At 30.9% G+C, this 6,537-nt stretch overlaps 1 pseudogene across 1 annotated transcript; it reads left to right on the top strand.

The window, feature by feature from the left end:
* The first annotated feature begins 1,623 nt into the window (after nt 1–1,623).
* On the top strand, nt 1,624–3,340 carry LOC111284360 (uncharacterized; annotated as a pseudogene). The gene is made up of 3 exons (XR_016342579.1): nt 1,624–1,661; nt 1,883–2,349; nt 2,532–3,340. The product of XR_016342579.1 is annotated as an uncharacterized LOC111284360 (transcript).
* The last annotated feature ends 3,197 nt before the right edge of the window (nt 3,341–6,537 follow it).

The following is a 6,537-nucleotide window of genomic DNA, read 5'->3' as shown; positions in this document are numbered from 1 at the left end:
CTTCAAATCATATTTAAATATTATTTCATGAATTTTGATGTATTAAAAATCTTGATTACACTTCAAAAGGAGTAAAATTACTAAAATGCTCTTTAGGAGTATTTTTGTAATTTAGCCTTTTTGGGATCAACTTTTTTTGAAAAACTCCAGATCATGTTTAAATATTATTTAATAAATTTTGATACATTGAAAATCTTGATGGCACATCAAAATGAGTGAAATTACTAATATACCTTTTAAGAGTATTTTAGTAATTTGGCCTTTTTTAGGTCAGTTTGTCATGAAAAGCTTTAGACCATGTTTAAATATTATATCATAAATTTTGATGCATTGAAAATCTTGATTGTACCTCAAAATGAGTGGAATTACTAAAATGAGCTTTAGGGTATTTTCGTAATAGGTAAATTACACAAGTGGTCACCTAACTATTGGGGTCATTTTACAATGGTCACTAAAGTATTAAAATTTTTAATTTAATCACTAATATTTGGATAAGTATTTTTTTGGGTTACTGTACAGTTTAAACCATAATGCTTATCTGATATGGCTTCGCTCATCAAAAACAGTTTGCTTATATGGCAAATGGACCACGTGGCATACCCAACTCAAAAAATAATACATGTTAGCTTTAGGTTTAGGGTTAAACAAATTTAGGTTTTGCTTTGGGTTTTAGGAAATGATATTCTCTTAACGACAATAGAAATTAGGGTTGACATTTTAGGGATTTTGCAATTTAGAAAGAAAATTAAGGATTTTATGGTGTGAGTTGAGGGCTGCAATTGGTGATTACGACCCTAAAATCCTTAATTTTTTTTCTTAGGTTTTTGTGATTCTTGTAAACAAATGGTTTATTTTAGTTGGTATTGTTTATCTTGTTCATTTTGAATGAAAAAATGGTAAAATGCCTACATAAGTCAGTGATGAACCAATATGCAGAAAGCCTCTATAATCAAGATTGTTGCCTATTCTAGGAATAAATAATTACAAGAACAAGGGGGTAAATTCTATGATATGGCACACATGTGAACAGGCTTAGTGTGTTTTATGGCAGATCAAATAGCTGTCCTGTTCAGGTTCCTTTTGTGATCTCATCGTCCATATTTCTCTTGTAACCAAAATTTAGTTTGGCTCACAGAAATAAAATTTGTTCATAGGTTGATTGGGCTTATGTTCTTCATGCTTTACGTCTAGATGTGCAATACAAATAATATCCGATTCTTCTAATTGTTTTAACAAGGTGCTGGCATATAATCAGAGTACATCAAAACCAAAAAAGTTCTAGGAAGCAAAATGACAATTTTGTATCATTCAAGATCATCTAATCATTGTTTTTATACCCACATCAATCAATTAACATGGAGAGGCATTTGGACTCGTAGTTTTGTTGAGCTTTGTGCAGTTGTTGTCTAGGAGTAAAGAATTAGTGGTTTGCTGGGAGTAATATCATTATGTTATTCATTATTAGGTGATTGGTATTGGTTTTAGATGGAATTCTACTGACAGGAATCTCCTAATTCCTTTTTAAGTTGTGAGGCTTATCATTGATGTATCAACTTGGTCCTAGACCTTTGCATTCATTATGGTAATTGTATGGTACTTGTATATATTGTGATTTTACTGAAGATGGCCAGTAGGATCGGCAATTTCATCTTTTCTGTGGGGTTCGGTTGGAGCACTTGAATTTAGAATCATAATAAACGTATTATAATTGTGAGCATGATTTCAGATTATCCATGCAACTTTATTTGGTTCAAATTTTTATAGTGACAGATCTTTATTTGTCCATGTCGTGATATTGTAGCAAGTTTAAGTGTTGAGAAGTCGGTTTCTTTGCTGGAAAACAATCTCTTGCAGCTTGAAAGTGACATCTTTTATGAGATAGGCTTTCCCACAAGCAAAGTATATACTTTGATTCTTTTGTTAATATATGTACTTCACACTATATTTGCCTACATCTGATTAGTTCTTTGAACCAGGTGGTTATCTTATCTCTCGAACCTTTAACTGGATCAAACATAACAAAGGTTGTCTTCGGGGTTGATCCTGATGTAGGATATTTTAAGATATCTTCAACTGCTCTACGTTTGGTAAGGGCATCATTTGAATCTTTGGTTATACGCCAACCACCTATGTGCTTGACTAAATCCTTGTTTGGGGATCTATTATTCTTCGAGGTGCTAAAATTTCCTGGAGGAATTACTGTAATTCCCCCTCAAAGTGCGTTTCTTCTGCAGAAAGTGCAAATCCCTTTCAACTTTACCTTAAAGCTTTTCTATTTATCAAATACAAGAAAATTTTGATGAAATGACGAGCCAGCTGAAGGCTGGATTGGGTCTCGACACGTATAAGGTTTGGCAATATTTTCCTTTTCTCTTGATTTTGATTTGTTATTTATCTTTTTTTTCTTTTTTAGCATTTTAGTGCTTAGATTTTATGGAGAAAAGATTAAAGCTTGTTATGTACTGTAAGAGATTTTGTTAGCTATAGCATCTCTTACGCAGAATCTGATGGTTTTGTTTTGTGAATTTTAGAATTTGTAGATTAGGCTGTCTAACTCGAAAGGCTCCACAGTTGCTCCTCCCACAATAATCCAGACGTCTGTTCTACTGGCCGTGGAGAATGCTCCATCAATGCCAAGATTGAAGCAACTAGCTCAAACCATCACAGGTTCTCATTCAAGAAACCTTGGCTGAACAACAGTGTAATTGGTAGAGTTGAGCAAGTTCCGCTTTCATCCATTTTGCAACATTCAATTAATGGAGGTCATGGCAGTTCAAACTCGTGGTCCCCTTTTCCTGCCCCTTTGCCTCATCCCAGCCACAGTCAGCATCAGCATCACCACCATCAACACCTCCACCACCATATTGTTTATCTAGCTCCTGCAGTTTCACCTGCGACATCAACTAAGAAAGGTGTATCCGCACCTGCAGATTACTTACCTTCTCCTAAGATAATTTAATCTGGATCTCCTAAATCCTAAAATCCCTAAAATCCTTAATTGTCTTTCTAAATCACAAAATCCCTAAACTCCCAACCCTAATTTCTATTGCCGTTAAAAGAATACCCATTTTCTAAAACCCAAAGCAAAATCTAAATTTGTTTAACCCCAAACCTATAGCTAATGTGTATTATTTTCTGAGTTGGCCATGCTACTTGGTTTTTTATTTGCCATGTAAACAAACTGCCACATTAGATACACGTTATGGTTTAACAGTATAGTGATCTAAAAAAATACTTATTCAAATGTTAGTAACTAAATTAAAAATTTTAATATTTTAGTAATCATTTTAAAATGACCCCAATAGTTAAGTGACTATTTATATAATTTACCTTTTCGTAATTTAGTTTTTTCAAGGTTGATTTTTCACGAAAAGTTTTAGATCATAATTAAATATTATTTTATAAATTTTGATCCATTAAAATCATGAAAATAAAAGTTAGACTATAAGATTTAAAAAAAATCATAAAAAAACTTAAAAACACTAATAAAGGTAAAATGATCTTTTCTCATTAGGACAACTACACTAGAGGCCAAGATGAATGCTTTATTTTTTAGAGCCATTAATCTTAAAAGGTTTAAATTCTAAGGTTAAGATTGCATTCTTAGGCACCAAACTTGGGGGAAAATGACAAAATCACTACAACCCTTAGATGAAATTGATTTAACGGCTAGGAAAAGGAGTTTTGTTCTTTAAATACTCCATTTAGGGCTGGAATTTGAAAAAGGGGCAGCTAGTAGTGGTGTGGAAACCATAAAAGAAAAGGAAAAAATTTTAAAAAAATGGAAAAGCTTAAAAAGGTAGTTTTCTTTATCTCATTTATGCTTAAATGTTTTCTCAATTCTCATAACATGTAGTCCTTTTTATTTTTATTCTCTTAAAGGTGAAACAACCCTTCCCATGGTTGATCTTGTCTCACAAACTCCTTTGTTTCACCATCTCCTCACACCAATTTAATGGAAATGATGTAAACTGAAAATGAACAAAACTAGGAATGCCATGAAACTCATGGCCTATAGGCATTATACAGAAGGCAAGAATTTGTATTCACTCTTTTGTGATTATGATTGTCCCCTTTGTGTGTTTTGGTTGAGTTTTTTTATGGTGAAATTTTATGTGTTTTCTTGTTTTATGAGTTGTTTATTACATGTTTGGCACAACAAAAATAGTTTCCTTTAATTTTTCTAGTTAAAAAAAAAAAAAGCTTACTAAATGCTTGACAATTGTTTTTGGTGATAAAAGGTGGATTGCTAACTTGGTTTTCTAAGTGCCTAATGTTTTGAAGAATGGTTGGTTTCTTTGGTGGGAAAGGTATACAAGATTCATCAAGATAGCCTTTTGAAAGCTTTTGGCTTAAGTGGCTCAATGCTTCACCAAGAGCTTTCCATCCTCACATTTGGTCTAATGCTTTAACTTCAAACTAGATTTTAATGATTAGTTATGTTTATTAGGCGTTTGAATGAAATTTTCAAAGCTAGAAAGTTAGTTTTTTTGGTGTTATTTACATGTTTGTTGAAATAAAAATGCAAATTTTCATGACTTTCTCAAGTGTTTGTGAAATGTCATGTGCGTTAATCATATATCATTTGCATAAGCACTAAAACCCTAAATAAATTTCAAAACCATGGCTTTTTTACTTTCTTTTAAAGTTCACCTAAAGTGTTGTGGATTTTTTGAGAGGTTCACAAAAATCATGGTAAACCCTAAACTCCAGAATTAAACCCTAAATCCTAAAGCCAAAACCTTAAAACCTAACCCTATTTCAAACCTTAAAACATGAAGTCAAACTGTAAACCCAAAATCAAACTCTAAACTGTGAAACTAATCTCTAACCCTAAATCTGACCCAAACGCTAAATCAAACCCTAAACCTTAATGTGTCAGACCCTGAAACTAGTCAAATTCCAAAACCTAGAACTCATTTCAACGCCTAAGGCCATCCCAAAACTCAAAGGATTTGTATGAAAATCTCATATGAAACAATTGGTTCCTAAATATTGCTTAGAGGATGGGTTATTTAGGAAATTTTATTTCATTAAGTTTTTCATATAATTTTTGAATAAAAATAATAATAATTCTAAACAAAAGAAAAGAAATAAAAACGAGATCTTGAATATAAACAGTTGCACCTAAACTCTACCTAGAGGTAAGAGAGTTTAGGTGGTTTTTATATATTTAATGACCCCATTTCAAATTCGTATCTCATCATCATACATAAAATCTATTTGCATATATTTATTTTTAGATTATTATTTGCATTCACTTCACATGTTTATGTCTTTTAATTATTACTATTTATTTGCTAATTATAGCATCATCAATTTTTTGCATAAAAAAGGTTTTCATGAAAAACATTATTAAAAAAATATGGATTTTAAAATAAAATTAAAATAACATTTTGAGAGAAATAATTCTTTATACTTTGTCTAAAAGTTAAAGAGTCATTAACAATTATCATCTACAAAGAATATTATTTTCATCTTAAAAGAACATTGTGGTGGATCTTTAGTAGAAAGAGTTATGTTTAAATTCTACCTAGATATTGAGAATTTTAAGATAATTTTTAGTTGAACCATTTTTATCGAATACCAAAAGATAACGTATGATTAATTGGTACCATTTTTAAACAAGGGTTGTGGGGTGCTAATCCTTCCACATGTTTAACCATACTTCTGAACCCAACTCTGTTTTCAAATATCAAAATATTTTTTAATAAACCTTAAATTCAATTTTGGTTTATTAAAAATATAAATTTTTTAGGTGAACAATCACATCTAACAAAAAGATTGGTGGCAACTCCATTTTTTATTCACAAAAAAAAAAATTTATGTTCTACGGTCAAGTTCATGAACTTGCATATTGTGACAGTTTGACGATATCACTAGGAAAATTTTTTGGAGTCAAGCTAAAAGTTACTTATCTCAAGTCTTAGATTTAATGGTTTTAATTTATATTTAATTTTAATTCCCTTCATTTTAATTCTTTAAAAAATATTACATGTTGGTATCCTACTTTGATTTTGTCATTTATTCATCTCTTATATTGTTTTTTGATTGATATATTTCTTTGCACACACTTTGCATATTCACTTACATGCATAAACTCTATACCTAAGCTTTGTCTTTATTAAAAGGAAGTAAAGTAGCTATATTCTTGTAAGATGATAACATTCGTATTTGCTAGCAAAACACTCTCACTCAGATTAAACCATTTTCATTTATAGCTTATCATGTGTAAGGATCGAGATGCCCTACTAGTTTGTAACAAACGATGATGTGGGAAACAATTTAGGGAATCTTTAGATGTCTAAATTTGAACCAAGTATATTGTAACCTTAAGAGACCAATCTTAGGTAGAGCTATACCACCTCTTTTTGTATAAATTACCCGAATTAGGACACGTGATGAATACTATGATATAACTTGTATTTAGGGGTAGTAATGATGTAAAAGAAAAAAACTAAAATTTTGAAAAAAATTATAAAAAATTCTTCCAATAAAATTTTTTTAGACATGCTATTCGATTTATCTAATGTTTGT

Source organism: Durio zibethinus, chromosome 6 (assembly GCF_047325235.1).
Source record: "Durio zibethinus cultivar Kanyao isolate XHJ-2024 chromosome 6, ASM4732523v1, whole genome shotgun sequence".
Classification (NCBI taxonomy): Eukaryota; Viridiplantae; Streptophyta; class Magnoliopsida; order Malvales; family Malvaceae; genus Durio; species Durio zibethinus.
This window is presented reverse-complemented; position numbering and strand designations above follow the sequence as displayed.